General features: G+C 35.2%; 1 protein-coding gene across 1 annotated transcript in view; it reads left to right on the top strand.

Annotated features, from left to right (window-relative positions):
• The window catches only part of CNTN5 (contactin 5), a 1372716-nt gene that overhangs the window by 372748 nt on the left and 978374 nt on the right, over positions 1 to 21594 (top strand). The window lies entirely within an intron of this gene.

The raw sequence follows: 21594 nt of genomic DNA on the forward strand, positions 1-21594 counted from the left end.
CCTTGCTTTGTTCACATCACAGTTCATATTGCAAGATAGTGAGTTCCTAGATTGTTTAAAGATAATTTTAGGGTGTATAATCAGCCTAATTACATTATCTTTTGGATACAAATCTAAGAACAAACATTACGTATAACATGTCTTTGATTTTGGAAATTACGTAATTTTGTTTCTTACTTTACCCTTAAAATTTGGGGGAACACTACTCTTAACAATGCTTGGGACTCATGGTCTTCTGAAATCTTTTGTCCCACCCTAGGCTCTGTTTCCAGCTGAACTTCCTTGTTAACTCATTTCTATTTTTGTAAAGCTGTTTCATGTTAGCATTTCTTCTTACTTAGACATTCATTTGCTAGTCATCCTACCCACTTTTACTTTTCATCAGCTATATTTCTCTAGTAATAAGAAAAAACTAGTAGTCATAACTGCCTAACTCTGCATTAGGCTACTTTCCAGTCAGTATCACTGTATATGTTCAAGTACTGTATTCACATGCACTGTCTTGGCCAATCTCTTATATAGTAAACGCAAGCATTGAAGATTGGGTTTTACTAGATGACATTTGAATCTAAGTTCAATATTGAGACTCTATGATTCAAAAGACAGTGATAGAAAAATCATAATTTTGCACAGACTTTATATATATATATACTTTACCACCCTATCCAAGAGCCCTTTCTTGATTTTCTTATACTAATCAGCACCCCTAGAAAGGATAAGTAAAATTGGTGAATGTACTCTGTAGTATGGATGACTATATGCGTATGTAGAAAATCACTGGGCTAGGTTAAAAAAAAGTGAGAAAGGAAATAATATCTATAAGTTCACTGCAATTAATTCATCCTATTAAAATAGTTTATAAGAACATATACAAACAGTATGATATACACTGAACATATAATAGTTGCTTTTAGATAAGAATATGGCAATGGGAGAGTGAATAAATGGAATAAATACATTAATGAAACAAGATAAGAGCAAGACATATCAATGAGATAGTTTGACATGAATTCATAAGTTTTTTTAGTCTTCTGCACATGATATTCAATAAAATAAATACATAAAATAGCACTCATCTCTATGCCTATTTAATTTTCTAGTCTGTATTTATGGTTTCTAATAAAAAGTTAATTAATTTATTCTTTATTATTTGCCTCTGCTAACCTTTTCTGACTAGCAAGTTACTTTCCTAAGAAGAGATAATTTTCTTTCATTTTATTTTTTTTACTGTTGTATCACCCAGTACCAAAAACAATACCTGACATCTACTAAATATGAAAATATTAATCATATTAATTAATTATACGAATAACTATGATGAAGTTGATTTGTTTATATTATCTCTAATTAAAAATTTAAAAGTAAGAATCTGTAATGGGCATAAGTTATTCATGGTAGTGGGAAGACATTTAAGTAATGATCAGTGGGTGATTGATTTCTGGTTCAATACCTTTCTCAATTGAAATGACAAATCAAATTAGAGTTTTACCTCAGGTGCCATTTGAAAATGAATAAGATATAATCGATATGACATGAAAGGAGATATTAATTATTGAAAGTTATATTCTGACCCAGAGAAAATACTACCTGCTATACCCATATTACTAACTTCCAACATGAGCTATTTTTAAAGTTTTAATAAACTGAATAAAATCATCTCGCCTCAAAAATATGTGGAAAGGTAGAAAAAAAATGTGTATTGTTATATATATACACACACATGCATATATGTGTATATATGCATTCTCTAATTCAGCTTATGGCCTCTCCAATGGGGCAGAGATCCTAAAGCTTTGGTGGGTGACAGAATCTCTTGCAAAGCTGCTTAAAAGTGAACATTTTGGCCAGGAACAGTTACTCATTCCTGTAATTGCAGCACTTTGGGAGGCTGAGGCATATGCATGTGTGTGAATACATATGTGCCATGTAGAGGTTTAAATACACATATATGTGTGTATACACTTATGTGCCATATATGAGGTTTATATATACACATATAATGTGTATATATGCATGTGTGTGAATATAGTTATGTGTCCCATAACAATGTTTTGGTCAACAACAAACCCCGTGTACAATGGTGGTCTCATAATGGTGTGTCTGTGTGTGTGTGTGTGTGTTTGTGTGTATGTATGGTGTATGTGTTTTAAATAAATGCTACTCTTGAAAAACATAACAAAGTCAGTATTTCTGTGGTCAAGTAACCATTTGAAGAAATATTTGTCCTTTGTTTGGTGCAAAGGGCCAAATGATGTTTATACTTTTTTTCAGAGAATACTACACACTTTACTCATCTCAGCATGAAATTAGTATCAAAAAATCTTTCTATTTATTTACAGTTTTATTTAACTGCCTGATTTGTCCAAAATATTCTCAAAGAAATGAGTAAATAGAAACGATAGTGTTTGTGGTCTATAAAACCTTTTTATAAATGAGCAATGATCATTATACTATTTCTACTATTAAACAAGAACATTTGTCAGATTTGTTCATTCAAATACTGTTTGTAGCTGGGGGTGGTGACTCACGCCTGTAATTCCACCGCTTTGGGAGGCTGAGGTAGGTGGATCACCTGAGGTCAGAAGTTGGAGAGCAGCCTGGCCCACATGGTGAGACCCTGAAACCCCGTCTCTACTAAAAAATACAAAAAAATTAGCCTGGTGAGGTGGCGGGTGCCTGTAGTCCCAGCTACATGAGAGGCTGAGGCAGGAGAATGGCGTGAACCCCAGGGGACGGAGCCTGCAGTGAGCCGAGATCGCGCCACTGCCTCCAGCCTGGGTGAAAAGAGCGAGACTCCTTCTCAAAAAAAAAAATAAATAAATAAAATTAAAAAAATAAAAAAAATAGCTGGGCGTTGTGGCGTGCTCCTGTAATCCCAGCTACTCATGAGGCAAGGCTGGAGAATCACTTGAACCCGTGAGGTGGAGATTGCAGTGAGCCAAGATCACGCTATTGCACTCCAGCCTGGGCAACAAGAGTGAAACTCCATCTCAAAAAAAAAAAAGAAAAAAGAAAAAAAAAAGAAAGCCACAAATACTGTTTCTGAATACCGCCTGAGGAGGACTAGGCCCATGTATGGATACTGGGGTTACATCAGTGAGAACCCTGATTGTTTTGAGTTTATTATCTCATGCAGTGGATTTCAAACCTGTTTAAATATTGGAAACCTCCAACGGATTTAAGAAGTACCAAAATCTGAGTCCCATTCCAGGCCAAAAAAATGGAAATCTCTGGGGATAGAACTCTGACATTTAAGTAGTTTTAAAGGTTCTCTAGATGATATCAATATGGTGCCCAAGTTTACAACTGGTTTTCCAAAAAGTGACATATACTGGCAAATAAAAAAATTTCTTCAGCTGAGCTAAGCCTAGGAAAAAAAAAACAAACAAAATTTCTAATCACTGTGGTAAGTGCTACAATATAAGATTCCCTGGAGCCAACAGGGACAAGAGTATCATTAGGTGAGGGAATGGGGTGAAGAGAGAGAGCTTCAAAAGTCTTCTCACAGGAAATATCAATTAAACTAGGATCTGAAGAATAAAAGAAGTTGGTGAAAGTCAATGGAGATGATTTATTCAGATTTTTTTAAGTATATGTAAAGTCCAGGAGTTAAAAGATAGCATGGCTTATTTTATGATGTAATAGTATTTTCATGCAATTGGCATTGAACTTGAAGAGGGCAAAGAAATGGCTGTATGCAGAAGGCCTTATAAGCCATGTTAAGAAAAATGAACTCCATCTTAAGAGCAATGGAGAAGAAGAACTTTATAATTTTCAAGATTAGTCAGAAGTTGTCTTTTGCCTTTCTCACAGTACTTTTTATATATTTAGAATGGTCTAGTCTATTTAATTTTAAGGTATGTGGCATAGTGTGCCTTTTACCAACAGAAATGCACAGTCAAGTTTCTTGAATAGAAACTTTCTAGGACTCCTATTATTAATGAATCTTACGATTTTAATGGTTTTCTTAGAGCTCATATTTTTAGCTTTAGGGCAGTGGTTCTCAAGCTTTTTTCAGGTCCAACATATTAGAAGCAATGACTAATGATAGCAATTATTTTCAAGAAAAGGGGCAGAAGAAGGGACTAAACAGCTCACCTGGGTAATGGTGGCTGCTGTAGCTTGAAAGTGATCCACCCACCTTCATCTGATGCTCCTCGAGGGCTGAGAGAAGCCCTGACTGCTCAAGACTGTAAATCGTAGTCTCCCTTTAAAAACAAACAAACAAACAAATCAACACAAAAAACTGCAAGCTCTTGAAATTAGAATTAGGGGTTTAAAAATTGCCTTCAAAATTTACAAATGCCTCAGGGAAAAATCATATTTACATCCTTGTTATGAGAGTACAATAATCAGCTAAACTTGGTTCAAGTGTCCTATGCTTGACCTAATGACCTTAAAGCCAGGACAGATAATAGCATCCTTCAAGAACGTGTTGCTAAGGCTGAGAAAGAAGTTGTAGCCTAGAGGAAGCGTCGATACAACCACTGAGAGGACTGAATGGCATGCAACACCCCCAAATTTTGGCTTCTACGGAAAATAATTATGACCTAGAAGTGAAATCTACTGGACAGAAATTGGCTAGACCCAAACTCATGGGGAAGCACAGATAGATGCAGATGCAGAGAGAAAAGTGAAAATATCATTAAAGAGGCTTTTGTTGTTAAATAAAGATTAAGAACTGCCACTCTACCGCACAGTTTGACAGCCTCCAATTTAAAATGTGATTTACAGTCATAATGGTTCCTATTTTCTTTCTTGCATTTTGTGACAAAAGAAAACAAATACCTGTGTGTGCTTTTATGTGACTTATTTGTTCTTTTTCTCCATATCCACTTGCCCTCTCTTGTATGATATTATGAATAATCAAGTGACATGACTTGAACTCTTGAGACTTATGACACAATCAGAGACAGGTGATCTGGAAACATCCTATTTGGTTTCTTCACTGTCCTTTAATGTTTTTTATGGGATGAGAGATTCTTCCGTTTTTGACAGAACTCAGTAACACATGTTTCATTCGCACACAAGTCAGAGGAGCCAGGCAAAGCATATCTCACTAGTGTCTCTAAATAACTTTTTTTTTTTTTTTTTTTTTTTGAGACAGAGTCTCACTCTGTCTCCCAGGCTGGAGTGCAGTAGCCTGATCGCGGCTCACTGCAACCTCCGCCTCCCAGGTTCAAACAATTCTCCTGCCTCAGCCTCCTGAGTAGCTGGGACTACAGGCGTCGACCATCATGGACGGCTAATTTTTGTATTTTTAGTAGAGACAGGGTTTCACCATATTGGCCAGCCTGGTCTCGAACTCCTGACCTTGTGATCCGCCCACCTCGGCCTCCCAAAGTGCTGGGATAACAGGCATGAACCACCACGCCTGGCCTCTAAATAACTTTTATTTCACTAAATATATTGTTATGAAAATGAAGTGGCTATCATTTTTATCAGTAGTCTCTTTTGCACATGAATATTTAAAGCTCTCAAAGAAATAGGAAGAAAAGACCGGAAGAAATGACGAGTTACTAGCTTTGTTTCTCTGACAGACTGGTCCCATATGTCTATGGTTATGTGATGAACAGATGAAAAAGGAAAGAAATATAAAATATTTTAGAAATTGGTTTGCTAATGATAGCATGTCCTACACAGAAAATATTGAGACACAGACCGTCACTAATCTCTAGTTAAGTTGTTGGTTGTTTCCAGATTCTGAGTGATTCTCTATAAGAACAGTGGTGCCATAGTGGCAAGCAAGTTATTAAAGGGCCTCAATACCTGCTCGTGGTTGACACTCATTTAGTTTTCATATATTTAGGTTGAGAAGCTGCTTTTTTTTTTCTTTTGGCATTAAACTCACATAACTTTAGAAATTATGTTTGTATTCTGAGGAGTACCTCTAATTTATTTAAAATATTTTTGTAATTTCCCATGGCTATTGTAATTTTTAAAGTATACTATTAAGAAATGCTTGTCTTAACAGGGCAGAAGCTGCTTTACCCTGGGTTTTTCCACATGGAGGATTATCTGATGATAATGACACATTTCCAACAGTGGCAGGGAAGCTACCAGAGACACAGAAGGCCTGCACAGATGTCAGGACTGCTGGGTACAGCACTGCCATGGTTGATGCACTCAGAGTTTAAAGTCTCTTTAAATTTCTTTCACATAAAAGAAGAAATTTGAAGTTCAGCCTCCAAGAAAGAGTATTAAAAAGACCAGGAGGGTTTTATCCAAGTTCCACGGGTGATAAAACACATCAATCTGAAACATTACTAGTGCGTTGCTGATTCCCTAGTCGTTCTTCCATTTGCTGTAGCTGAACAATGATAGCACTGTTCCATCAAGGGAAAACGATCCCTCCTCCTTTCAAAAAGCTTTTTACAAGGCAAAGCTATAAAGTGCTAGATTTATTAACAATTTCCATTTCAAGAGAGGCACTGTTTGTATGGCCGTAAAGCTGTGCTTTAATGCAAATGCAGCACTTCAAGCCTGTTTTCCTAATGCCTTCACAACTCCTGTAAATAATGCATCCCTTGGTGGCATCCTTCACTTTTAAACAATTTGGGCAAACTGGTTCAAGTTGTAAAAATACAAATGTACTTTCTGTAACATAATAATAGTTTTGCAAACACTCTGGAATTTGCCAATATACTTTTCTAAATCTGATTGATATTTGATTGCCAAAATGGGAAAAAAAATGTACTTAGGTGAATTTCGCCCCCAACTGAGGGACTCAGGACACCAGAAAAGTGAAGACATAGTCCAGCAAATTTTGAGCAGTGATAAAACTGGTCCGTGGTGTTTGTTGACAAGAGAAAAAGTGCATCCAAGTTCTATAAACTGAAAGTGTCATGAGAAACTTCTTTATCTCAGTTCCCTATGTTGGATCTGTCAATTCAACCAGGTTTTATTGAACTATTCTAATTATCTTAAACAAAGAAACCCGATTAAACTTCATTCTATTCTTGAATAGTCCTTCCCCTTTACTATATGTTTGCTTTTAAAAAAATTAATTGACAAATAATAATTGTATATATGGAATACAATGTGATGTTTTGATGTGTCTACTCTGTGGAATGATTAAATCAAGCTAATTACCATATCTGTCACCTCACGTACTTAATTTTTGTGGTGAGAAAATTCAAAGTCTACCCCCCAACACTTTTATATAAAGTATTATTAATAAGTTTGCCTTTTAAAAAAATACTATTAAATGGCAATTTACTGATTAAAAAATAAATATCATTCAATTCTCAAAGTGGGCAGATAATAAATGTTTGTTTGTTTGTTTTTGTAAAGCACCCGAAAATTATTTTATGGTAAGCTATGTAAAAGGAAAGTAACAGTCTTGAAAAATGCCTTTCCTCTAGTAGTTATCATTTTGTAGTGAAAACCTTTCACATTCACTCTCTTAGCATTTTTTCGATACAAATGTTAACTTTAGTCACTGTGTTGTGCAAGAGATCTCCCAAACTTATTTCTCTATCAAACTGAAACCTTGCATCTTTTGATCAACATCAATGTCTTCTCAACCCCTGAAACACCCCCGCCCCACCCCTCACTGCCAGTTTCAAAAGTAGTGTAATCCAGCTTGGAATGAGAGCGCTCTGTAACTAATGATTTGGACTTGAACTGAGGGGAAATTATAGGTGTTATATTTTATTCAAAAACCAATAATTTTATAATAGTGTGTTAACAAGGGAGAAAAATAAATGGTCCAGTGAAAAATTGAGTTATGGCTAGAATGCATAGGAATGTAATCAATAAAGTATGACATAGTAGAGAGAGAAAAATTGTAAGGAAAAGGTCATAATGCAGAACTCTTGTCTTTAGTTAAGTATCATTTGAGGCTCTTTTTGTTGAAAATGGCAGACAAACCAGTATAAAATAGGTTAGACAATAAAGAGGACTTATTGGCTCATATAATTGGAAGATCCAGAGTAAGAAGGAGTTTGAGCTTAACGATGTCATCAGAGATCCCATTTTCCCATCTTTCCACAGTGCATCCTGTATATATGGAATTCCATATATAGATTGTATATATGGAATTGTACATCCTACAAGATCTTTAGACAGTCTCCCTCATGTTGTCAAAATGACCACATAAATTTGAAACCCCATTCATAGCTGTGCATTTCCTGTGTAGCTATTTGGAAAGACTTAGAGAAATTTATGACCTGGAGTCCTCAGTATATTTCCCTTGGGTGAAAGTTACATGGCTGTCCCTAAAGAAATCTCTGAAGACAAAGATCAATGGCATATACGGATCTACTCAAGCCCCTTTTTCTGAACCAAAATACAAATTCCACGGAGAAGGGGTTAGGATTGCTTTTATTGGACTTCACTAGAGCAGGGCCCACCTCCAACGTGGGTAATGTCAGGTTCTCCTGAAGCACATCTGTTACAGGAAAGGGGTCCTGATCCAGACCCAAGAGGGGGTTCTTGTATCTCACACAAGAAAGAATTCAGGGTGAGTCCGCAGTGCAAAGCAAAAACAAATTTATTAAGAAAGTAAAGAAATAATGAATGGCTACTCCATGGACAGAGCAGCCCGAGGGCTGTGGGTTGCCCATTTTTATGGTTATTTCTTGAACATATGCTAAACAAGGGGTGGATTATTCATGGCTCCTCTTTTTAGACCATCTAGAGTAACTTCCTGACATTGCCATGGCATTTGTAAACTGTCATGGCACCGGTGGGAGTGTAGCAGTGAGGATGGCCAGAAGTCACTCTCGTGGCCATCTTGGTTTTGGTGGGTTTTAGCCAGCTTCTTTACTGCAATCTGTTTTATCAGCAAGGTCTTTATGACCTGTACCTTGTGCTGACCTCCTGTCTCATCCTGTGACTTAGAATGCATTAACCATCTGGGAATGCAGCCCAGTAGGTCTCAGCCTCATTTTACCCAGCTCCTATTCAAGATGCGGTTGCTCTGGTTCACATGCCTCTGACACTTGATTAGTGTGGAAAAAGGAAAAATAATTGAACAAAAATCTCAGCGCTTAGGAGCCAGATATAGGGAAACAGAGGATGACTAAGCAATCAACAAATAACCTCCATTCTGAGGCATTTCTCCTCAAGTTTATATACTTTTTGCCATTTAAACAAAAAAACTTTTATTTAAAATTTATTGGATTTGATTTGGCAAATTATTTCTTTGCATTCATGTTTTTCTAGTTTCTGGTGAAAATTTCATTTATTTAATACTTGTTGGTCATTTTATAAAATGTTAATTACTAGTAAAATTTTAGCCTGGCACAGTGGCTCACGCCTGTAATCCCAGCACTTTGGGAGGCCGAGGCGGGCGGATCACGAGGTCAGGAGATCGAGACCATCCTGGCCAACACGGTGAAACCCCATCTCTACTAAAAATACAAAAAAAAAAAATTAGCCGGGCGTGGTGGTGGGCGCCTGTAGTCCCAACTACTTGGGAGGCTGAGGCAGGAGAATGTCGTGAACCCGGGAGGTGGAGCTTGCAGTGAGCTGAGATTGCGCCACTGCACTCCAGCCTGGGCGACAGAGCGAGACTCTGTCTCAAAAAAAAAAAAAAAAAAATTCCTATTAGATACATATTATCTCCCAGTCCATATGTTTTCTTTCTAACCACATATTCTCTCCTCATCTAAGCTCTGAATAGCAGAGAGGTTAATTAATAGAGGTTGATTTTATATACATCTATTTGCCATAGGAAACACCAAACTCATAAGAAATGGTAACAATTAATCAATGTTGTAGTTGTCCCATAAAAATTCTATCCCCCCAAAATTTCGTTTTTCCTCGGTTAAGACCAATATGTTGCCACATTATCTGTTTTCAGTACATATATAGTCACACACCCACAGATATTTCATTTTAGTTTTTCAAAGGGAAATTTTGAGACCATACTGAAATGATAGGAAATTTAGTTCCAAATCACTGGAGTTAAATAGATGATAATTCCACAAATCTCTTTTCATTATTAAACACCATTTCTACTAGCTATATTTTAACTTTTAAATGATTTCAAACAATGTATTATAAGTAACAATATATAATCACCTATAGAAAGTTCATACTATCCAGCTAGAACTGGTTCAGCTATCAACCTGACACCTGGTAATCATGAAATGTCCATCCACTCGGCAGAAACACCCTTTCCCTAACCAAATGAAGGTTCTGTCTCCTCTTTTTTCTGGACTCTCGCTACCCAGTTGCTGAGCTTCCCCTGCCACAAAGACCCTCTGACTCCATCTTCCACCCTTCCTCCTCTCCTCTCTTTGACCTTATGCTGGGATATTTATAGGTATATAGACATGTCAAGCCCTTTGAATCCTTGGCTTTTACCATGCTGTTGCCACTTTTTAGAGTAGTGAGTTGTTTTTAACCTTGGTTGCACACTGGACTCAGTTATAGAGGATTTTACATCTCGGTGGCCAACCAGCATTCAAGACAAATGAAAGGAAAATATCTGGGGGTGAGGTCCATGTATCAAAATTGTTTTAAGCCTCCAGTTGATTCCAGTGTGCAGCCAGATTTGAGAACCCTCTCTTTATTCTTCCAACTTGTGATTCTCCTACCTATATTTGTCTAAATATTATAGCACTATGTAGAGAAACTTTTATTCCCTCCGCAGACCAGGTTTGGTTTTTTGAAAGATGCTTTCATGGCTGGACGCGGGGCTCACATCTGTAATCGTAGCACTCTGGGAGGCCGAGGCGGGCAGATCACCCGAGGTCAGGAGTTTGAGACCAGCCTGGCCAACATAGTGAAACCCCAACTCTAGTAAAAATACAAAATTAGCCGAGCATGGTGGCATGCATCTGTAATCCCAGCTACTTGGGAGGCTGAGGCAGGAAAATTGTTTGAACCAAGGAACTGGAGGTTGCAGTGAGCCGAGATCACACCATTGCACTTCAGCCTGGGTGACAGAGCAAAACCTGGTCTCAAAAAAAAAAAAAAAAAAAAAAAAGATGTTTGCACAGCTCCTGTATTTCCCTTCATGGCACTTTGCACACTTGTAAACTACTTGAAAGCAGATATAGTGCCAGTGTTTTTCATATGTGTATCTTTGGTTTCTAGAATGATATGCAAGCAATAAATCAACAAATATGAACTGATTTGTCTTGCTTACCAGGACAAGCCCATTGAAATCAGACTGCTGTCATAATGAAACCAGTGTGGAATCTACTGCCACATTGTAAACATGTACTTAAATTCCTATGTCAGTGAAAGACAGAACACAAAACTTTTTACACCTGCTACTGTATGATACAGCTTTGTTCATAGCCCTTAGGGCTAAACCTGCAGTTAGAATCATTTATAACCATACCAACTTGCCCAGTTTTCAACCACTTTCTATGATTGGAACAGATTTATCTCCCAGTCTACTTACACACACACACAGACACACACACACAGTGCATAATACCCATTGAAATGCTCTGGGTACTGTGGAACACAGACCAGATTGCCTAAGACTAAAACGAAGAAGAAATATCTTTAACTCAATTTAAGACACCTAATTCTCCAGTCCTTATTTTATTTTATTTTATTTTATTTTATTTTATTTTATTATTTTATTTTTTGAGACAAGAGTTTTGCTCTTGTTGCCCAGGCTGGAGTGCAATGGCGCAGTCTTGGCTCACTGCAACCTCTGCCTCCGGGGTTCAAGCAATTCTCCTCCCCCAGCCTCCCAAGTAGCTGGGGTTACAGGCATGTGCCACCATGACTAGCTAATTTTGTATTTTTAGTAGAGACAAATTTCACCATGTTGGCCAGGCTGGTCACAAACCCCTGACCTCAGGTGATCCGCCTGTCTCAGCTCCCCAAAGTGCTGTGATTGCAGACATTAGCCACCGTGCCTGGCCTCCAGTCCTTATTTTCTATCCCAGGTTAAACACCTTTTTAATGGGATACGCAATGGAAATAACTAAATCTTTAAGAAAAATTCTACTTGTACCTATATTGTATATAATGAGGTTTGCATAATAGCTCAAAATGAGCCTGTTTTAGATTTTTGAGCCTCATAAATTTAACTTTGCAGATAATACATAGTGCTGATTAACGTAAATGAATACTTTTTCCCTTTATAGATAAGAATCAGCATAGCATAGACATTACTTTCATATAACTCTGTCCTACCCACACAAACATGCACACAGGCACTCCCAAATGTGCAAATAAAATTGTATTTAAAATCAGGTGGAATAACATTTGGAAAAAAAGTAGCAGAATGACTAATGGAATTATAAAATGTCGAAATATAGGCAGATGCAAATAAGAGGCTAGAATTTTCCCCAAGTGGTAGGAATAAAATCTGATTAGAGATTTAAATTAATTTGGAAAGTTATGGCAAAGGGTTTCATTTAGTTATTTCTTAATGATTTCTTAATTAATAAAAATCACATTAACCAGAATTGGCCTTTCCTTTAATCGAATGTGAAAGTGTGATTACTTTTGGAATCAAGTTAAAATTTAATATTTAAGCTAGTTTATCATTCTCAACTCTTAGACTGTCCAGTCCTCAATATGAGAATCTAAAGCATGCTTTAAATATCTAATTAGTCCTAATGCATAGCACAATGCCTGACATATAGTAAGTATATGACATTGGTGAATGATTTAATACTTAAACAAAATAAAATTCTTGTTCTCAAATAAAAAATAAAATAAGTCGCTTTTTTTTGTTTGTTTGTTGAGGGTCTCTGTTGCCCAGGCTCGAGTACAGTGGCACAATCATAGCTCCCTGTAACCTTGAATTTCTGAGCTCAAGAAATCCTACTGCCTGCCTCAAACCGCTGAGTAGCCAGGACTACAGGCATGTACCACTAAGCCCAGCTCATCTGTTTTTATTTTTCATAGAGATGGGGGTTGCCATATTGCCCAGACTGGTCTTGAACTCATGGCTCAAACTATCCTCCAGTCTCAGCCTACTGAGGCACTGGGAGAAACCTTTCTTTTTAAAAGAAGGACATACTTGTTATTCATAAGAAAAAAGAAAGATTTTAAAACAAATATATCTTTACCTTATAATGAGTTGATGACATATATAAAACATCTTACTAAAATATTATAGTTTGACACAAAACTTAAAATAGTTGGACTTCAGATTCACACCATATTATGTTGAGCTCAGAATTTTTATCCATTTGTCTACAAACTAATGAAATATGAAATGTGTTAGTTATTTGTTCTTAAATAAGCTGAAATAAGCCAATAAACTTTGAATATTCCTGGCTACATTTTCATATTTCTAAGATGTTTCTGAAGTCAGCTTTCCTGATATAATTATATTGTAATAAAGTACCCATCATATCATAAATCGTTGTTTTAATGATACTAACATAGGCATTTAATTAGCAAGTAATCATAAAGCTGACATTAAAATTACTATGAAATTGTTAGTTTCAAAATAGTAAATAAAACAACTTTTATATTTTTTAATGTTTTTATTATAGTTTCTTTATACCAATAATTATTGAAATATTTATTCTAATAACTCAAAAATGATTTTAACTAAATAACTTCACTTTTAAAAGAAACCTTCTAACAACTTAATTCAACCAAAGTAAATAACACCTTTTGTATTATTACTTCTGGATGTTGTTTAAGTCTTTAAAACAATTTCTAAAACTCCAAGTTTATTTAATTTTTTCTACAATGTGAAAGGTAAAGTCTCTTATCTAAAACCTATAAAAAACAAGTTTAATATTGGTTTTTTAAAAGCCGTACTTTCAAATCTGGTTCTTGAACTGTTAATCGTGAAAATAGCATGAGTGTGTGAAAATACTAGACTGTTCTTTTAATTATAACTCTATATTGTAAATCTATTTGTTAGCTTTCTTCTTCTTTGTCATCTTTCTAATTCCAGTTTCTAGCACTTAGCATAGTGTGAAGAGAGTTTTAGGTCGTCAGTAAACAAAAGAATGAGCAAACTAATAGACGGGCATGAGAAGCACTAAATTTATGTCTTGCTGCTGTCATATAGTAGCTAAGATTCTGATCTCATCACATATGTATACACACAAGCTTTTGCTAAGATATATAAAGCATTGTTTGGTTTACAATATTCTTTTACCTATAGTATTGAAGTTGATGCTCAGAGGAGCTACGTGGAAATGGCTGGAAGGAAAATTATTAACCACAATTTATAATATAGAAAGGTGAAAGTAGGGCATTAAGCCTCAGTTTTATGTTGAATTGGGATATTATTTATAGCTGAACTGTGGAAAGGAGTCAGTAAGAATTTAGTATAAGGGTATTTGGTCCAAAATTGCTTTCTTCTGGTCACATAAAAACATTTTTGAATAAATTTTTGTTTCCCTGGGATACCCTTGTCATATTAGGTATAAGGGCACAAGAGTCAGAATATTTATGTTAATCATATGCTGATTACCTGCATGACTTTCCCACCTGTATACTGTCCCTCAAAGAAAATCTCAAGAAGTATAACAGAATTCTAAGGGTAAAATGAAAGAGCACATAGAAAATGTCATGTAAAGTAAAACATGCACAATGCTGAAATTGTTTTTATTATTTGTTTTGTAACAAAATAATGTGGTTCAAATTCTTAGTTAATTGTCTGTGAGGTGTGTAGAACTTGGACTACCCTAAGGCTCAGTTTCATCTTACAGAAAAATTTAAAAAGGTGTTTGCATGACTATTTAAAAAATATGAAATAATATGTAATGCTCTTAGATCCCATAGCAGTATTTGTACTAAATAAATGACAACTATGACAGTTATTATACTTACATATAAGTACTAGAGTTTTTGTTGTTGTTACTGTGCTGAATGGAAGAGGACAATAGTGAAAAGAGGAGGGAGAAAGATACCCTCTCCTGTCTTCCTATTTAGGTTGATAAAAATGCCACCCCTCCTTCATATGATTTAGATGAAATTGAAAATACAAAATATTACAAGATAACAATTCTGGTTTTCCTGCTGGAGTATCTCCAGTATTGACAGATAAGGCTAACTTTTCATTCAGCCCATCTGATGATATTGACTTTCACTACCATCTGCATTGCCAGTGATTATGCTCACCTAAGTGAATTACTTTAGATATTATTATCAGGTCCCCAAGATATCTAATAAAACCTCCACTAGTGACATTTCAAATGACGACAGTGTGTTTTCTCATAATATATCAATCCAAAGACCACCTAAAAATTATCTTTGTCTTTGGGTTCATGGTAAAAGGCAAATAAATAAAGAAGAACAATTATACTCAAAGGTTGCCACAAATTGTTCACATTTTTCATTTTTAAAGGGTAAATAGTAAAGAAAGAATAAAGGCATATTTTTAATCCAGTTAATGATTCCATATCTAATGTTACAGACCAAACAACAGGACATACCTAAACATTACAAAGTAGAAATAGCATGGTTATATTCAATTCACTATAAAATGACAAACATTCATTGAACATTGGCTTTGAATAGCACATGGAAATAAAGGTATAAGGATGAATAAGATTGTCTATTGGAGAAGACACATGTACAAATAGAATATGACATCTAATTTAAGAGATTTAAAAACATTTTGCTATAGAAACCCAGAGATGAAATATTAAATTCTTCCTGGCTAATTCAACAAAAGCCCCACTAATAAGTAACATTAGGCTAAATGTCAAAAGAAGGGCAGAAATTGTCAAGAAATAAAATCTCCAACTGGAAGGAAAGTGTACTCAGTAGTTACAGAAATAGAAAAGGCACAACCTCAGGTTACAGGAAGATGTAAGAAATTGGGTGTTGCAGCAATATACTGGAAAAGCTGGAGAAAAAGGAGTATGTTCAAAGATAAAACAAGCATGGATTGGAGACAGAACCAGTAGGTTGGTGGTAAATTAAAGAGTGCTCATTTGATCCAGAGGTAGTTCGTAAAGGCAACCATGTTCCAGGGCCTAGGATAAATGTGTTGTGTTTAATATTGTTTATTCTCACAACTGTATAAGGTAGGTGGTGTTGTCACCTCTTTTTCAGATGGAGAAATCAAGGCAAAGGGAGCTAAGTAAATTAGTCAAAGTCACACAGCTTGTAGATAGTGGAGTTGGGATTCAAACCTCAGTTTTCTAAGACTTTAGGCCATGCTTTTTAACTGTGTCCTGTTGCTTTTCTCTACTGATTGTCCTTTTCTGTCACTTACCATTCATTTGTTAGCCCTTTTACTGGCTTCTCATTCTCCATCTTATTTGTTCCTTAAATATTATGGTTGTCCAGAATTCCATTTTTGTAAAACTGAAAAGAAGCACATGAGTTCTATAGTAAATTTATTTGAAATTATACAAGCATTGTACTTAGAAACAAAACAATGTGGGAAAAATATTTGAATACCTTCAGAGCATCATGATTTGATTAGTGGGCACACACTAAATTGTAAGATAAAATTCAGGAAAGTAGGTAAATAGCCTATAGGTACACATCAAACTGTTTAATTAGTGAGAGAATAAAATGATTAAAAATTAAAATTACTTAAGCAAGTTCTCAGGCAAATTCTCATTTCTATTTCTTTCTTAACGAGTCTTTAATTAGCTGAAATTACATTAGGGAAGTTTCATGCCTTCTATGTTTTTGCCAATATGTGAAGTACCCTCTTTATTCACAAATGATGGGTGTAAGTGAATAATGAAACGTATTCCTCAGGAGAAAGGGAAATTGTAGTCAATTTAGTATTATTGAATAGCAACTTGTGTATATTTTTGGCTGAACAAAATTAAAGTCAACAGCCAGCAAGGGAAAATTTAGTTAGAAATATTTTATGTTATGTTTGTTTTCCACAATTTCTCTACAAAATACTTTGGAGGGAGAAATATAAAATGATTTTATTATAAAGATTTAATGTATCTTTGTAACACTGCAACAAACAAAGGAATTACCTCAAATTCACATTAAAATTGTCATCTTCCAAACTGTAAAATAAATACTAGCTTAAAATTATAGAATAAATTCATCTCTTTTTCATTTCAGAATCAACTTATATGCTAGCTTTTTCATGGTTTATGAGAAACTATTATATAATTTTCTTTTTTAAATTATGTTTTATTGCCCTTTTTAAAACTTTTATTTTAAGTTCAGGGGTATAAGTGCAGGTTTGTTACATAGGTAAACTTTTGTTATGGGGTTTTTTTGTGCAGATTATTTCATCACCCAGGTATTAAGCCTAGCACCCATTGGTTATTCTTTCTGATCCTTTCCTTTCTCTCACCCTTCATCCTCTGATAGGTTTCACTTTGCATAGTTCCCCTCTATGTGTTCATGTATTCTCATTATTTAGATCCCACTTATAAGTGATAACATGTGGTATTCGGTTTTCTGTTCCAGTATTAGTTTGCCAAGAATAATGGCCTCCAGCTCCATCCATGTCCCTACAAAGGACACGATCTTGTTCTTTTTTATTGCATGGTATTCCATGGTGTATATGGACCACATTCTCTTTATCAAGTCATTGATGGGCATTCAGGCTGATTCAATGTCTTCGCTATTGTGAATGGTGCTGCAGTGAATATGCACATGCCTGTGACTTTATAATAGAATGATTTATATTCCTTTGGGCATATACCCCATAATGGGATTGCTGGGTAGAATGGTATCTCTGTCTTTAGGTCTTTGAGGAATCACCTCACTGTCTTCCATAATGGTCAAATTAATTTATACTCCCACCAATAGTGTATAAGCATTCCTTTTTCTCCACAACCTCACAAGCATCTGTTATTTTTGACTTTTTAACAATAGCCATTCTGACTGGTGTGAGATGGTATGTCATTGTGGTTGTGATTTGCATTTCTCTAATGATCAGTGATGTCAAGCATTTTTTATATGATTGTTGGCCATATGTATGTCTTCTTTTGAGAAGTGCCTGCTCATGTCCTTTACCCACTTTTGAATGACACTGTTTGTTGGTTTTCTTGTAAATTTTTTTAAGTTCCTTATAGATGCTAGACACTAGACTTTTGTTAGATGTATAGTTTGCAGAAATATTCTCCCATTCTGTAGGTTGTCTGTTTATTCTGTTGATAGTTTCTTTTGCTGTGCAGAAGCTCTTTAGTTTCATTAGATCCTATTAGTCAATTTTTACTTTTGTTGCCATTGCTTTTAGTGTCTGTGTCATGAAATCTTTGCCCATTCCTATGTCCTGGATGGTACTCTGTAGGTTGTCTTCCAGGATTTTTACAGCTTGGGGTTTTACATTTAAGTCTTTAATCCATCTCGAGTTGATTTTTTGTATATGATGTAAGGAAGGGGTCCAGCTTCAACCTTCTGCATATGACTAGTGTGTTATCCCAGCACTATTTATTGAATAGGTAGTCTTTTCCCCATTGCTTGTTTTTGTCAGCATTGTCAAATAACAGATGGTCTTAGATGTTTGGCCTTATTTCTGGGCTATCTATTCTGTTCCGTTGGTCTATGTGTCTGTTTCTGTACCGGTACCATGCTGTTTTGGTTAATGTAGACCTGCAGTATTGTTTGAAGTTGGGTAATGTGGTGCCTCCAGCTTTGTTCTTTTTGCTTAAGATTGCCTGGTATATCTGGGCTCTTTTTTGGTTCTATATGAATTTTAAAATGGCTTTCTCTAGTTCTGTGAAATGTCAATGGTAGTTTAATAGGAATGGCATTCAATCTATAAATTACTTTGGGCAGTATGGCCAATTTTTAATGATATTGACTCTTCCTATCCATGATTATGGAATGTTTTTTTCACTTGTTTGTGTCAATGACATAATTTTCAAAGTAGTAATTATTTTGTGCTCATTATTAAATACAAGCATAATAGGATAGGTCAAACTTTTCTAAAATAAAACTTAAGGAGGAAATAAAAATATCTAAAGTGCTTGCAATTCTTAAAGTAATTTTTGTTTCTAAATAAAATATAGAGAAACTCTAATTATCTGTGGTCTAGGTTATCTCCATATTCATCATTTTTACAAGTGTAATAAAAAATTATGTTATTTATACTTGTGGTTGTGTAAAACAGGGCATGTTTTTCTAAACCCCAGTCAATATCCTTAAAATTTTATGTGTTAATAAATATAGTGCTTGCCTTTTAAATTTAAGTGTAAGACACTTGAAGTTATGAGAAAAAAAGTTATCACTACTATCATAAGAGACTTATATATGAAACCAAAGAGTAAATAGCAAAAGAACTAAAATTCTGAAAATATTTTTATTGTAAGAAAGCTGCTTTTGTCATAAATTAAATTTAGCGGTGCTATAGAAAACAGCCAAACACTCAGGAGATAAGACATCTTCCAAGTTTTATTTTAATATGGAAAACGAAAAGATAAAGTAAGAGCTAATGATCAGGAATGTGATGTCAGCTTTTAACACTTTCAAATGGATTAACTTCCCGGTTGAATATTAAGTGAGAAGGAAAAAAACAAGTATCTAGTGCATACAACGTTCAAAAATTTGGTGTGCCTTTAATATGCATTATCCCATTTTGTACGAACACTTTGGCTTAAGAAGTATTGTCATTCCAACTTTATAGATGAGAAAATGGAGCATCTCAAAAAGTTTGACAAATTGCCCAAAATCTAATAGATAGGAAGATAGATACAAGGTCAACATTTAACCTCAGAACTCTGATGCCAATGGCCAGTCCTCTAGGTTGTGACGGTTCCTCCATCTTTTCTGGATGCTGATAACTTTGATAATTTGAGAAAAATTCGTAAGGTGTTTTGCAGAATATCTCTGAGTTGTTATTTGTCTGATGTTTTTCCATGGTAAGAGTAAGGTTATAGGTTTTTGGGAGGAAGAACATAGAGGTAAAGTACAATTCTCATCATATCAAAAATATTATCAACAGGACTTAAATACAGTTTTTGCTGATTTTCATCAACTGGCAGAGATTTTTCTATGTAACTACTCTTTTATTCTCCCATTCCGTAGTATATTCTTAGGAAGAAAGTCATTACGCACTTAAGGAGTGGGCAGTAATGATCCACCTCCTTAACAACAGCATATCTACACATGAATTATTTGGAATTCTTTTGCACAGATTTTTTTCCTCCATTTATTATCTATCTATCTACCTATCTAGCTAATGATTTATTTGTATTAGTTGGATACTCATTTTAAGCTTTTGATTATAATTCGTTATTACTTTATTTTGTTGCTTAAATATCTCTACTTTCATCAAGAGCCCTTTCAGATAAATTCTGTGCCCTTTTGAAATACTCTCATGTTTGTTTTGCTCGTTTGCTTGTAGACCACTTCCATTTTTTCTGGTATTACAAGATGTTTCAGGCTCGTTTTACATATTTCCTTCCTCAGTCCTAAAATCAACCATTTCTCCAAGGATCCCTGGCTACTTTTATCAGAAAATGGTATTAGAAACCTAGATCTGGGCACGAAGTTTGCTCATTTCTAAGGAATATTGTTGCTTTTATGGTCTCTTAGTTGAGAGAGCAAGGGAATATATGAGTGTATACTGCTGTGTGTATATATACACGCCTACAAATATTGCTGTATTTAACATCTATATCTATATTAAGCTAAACATGAGTTCATACTGGTGTCTCCCAGCCTAATCTATTATCACATTGATATTCTACAACCTCCCATTCGAACAATGAGACACCTGGCTCCGACTGTCAGCCATCCATTGACTTTATTCCTTAACACCAGCTACACATGGATTGTGATTTCAGAATTGTTAACCCACACCCACTTTGGACAAACTTTATCGATTATATCACAGAGTGGCTTTTTGTTTTGTTTTGTGTTTTGCCTTTAGCCTTACAGACACCTTTCTTTCAAAAGTGACTTATGGTCAACCCCTTTTTTCTCACCTTTTTTATTGAATTTGTTCTATACATTTGTAATATATTTCTGTTCGTCTGTCCTATTCTGCATTCCAACCTCCTGAATGAATTATTTGATTTGCATACATTAAGATTTACTCTTCATGCTTTAAATTCTGTGCATTTTAGCAAATGCTTAATATTTTGTATTCATCATTACCGTATCATACAGGATAGTTTCACCAACCACCAAAAATCCTCTGTTTTTCCAATGTTCCAGCCTGTTCTCAAAACCCCTGGGAATCACTGATTTGCTTACCATCCCTATTTTTTGTTTACTTTTTCCAGAATATCATATAATTGGAATTATATAGAATGTAGCTTTTCAGAATGGCTTTATTTCATGTAATATATCTTAGAGATTCATCCATGTCTGTTCAATACTTGGTAACTCATTTATTTTCCATTAAAACAATATTCCATTTTATGGATGTCACAGTCTGTTTATCAATTTTTTTCTTTAAAGACCATCTTTGGAAAACCTAAAGCTACTCTAAACAGCTGTTGGGCAGCTATGTGCTGACAACTCATATTACCTCTCTCCCTCCTACAAGAATTTCCTTTGCCCTTTTTGCTCTCCGTTTGAAAATCACACTGTATGTGCTACAACCTGCCACCTTCACCCCACTTAACAAACTCTTGTACATCCTTTCTGTCTCATATACTCTTCATGTCCTCTCCAAATTCTTCCCCAACTTCTCCAGATAGTAGAGGTCTCTTACTTCTGTTATGGTTACAGAAAAACCATATCACTCTGATAGAATGATTCATCTGAGACAGCATTTAATATTTAATTGTATACATTTCCCTGACAAATTATAGG

This window comes from Symphalangus syndactylus, chromosome 3, assembly GCF_028878055.3.
Source record: "Symphalangus syndactylus isolate Jambi chromosome 3, NHGRI_mSymSyn1-v2.1_pri, whole genome shotgun sequence".
Lineage (NCBI taxonomy): Eukaryota > Metazoa > Chordata > Mammalia > Primates > Hylobatidae > Symphalangus > Symphalangus syndactylus.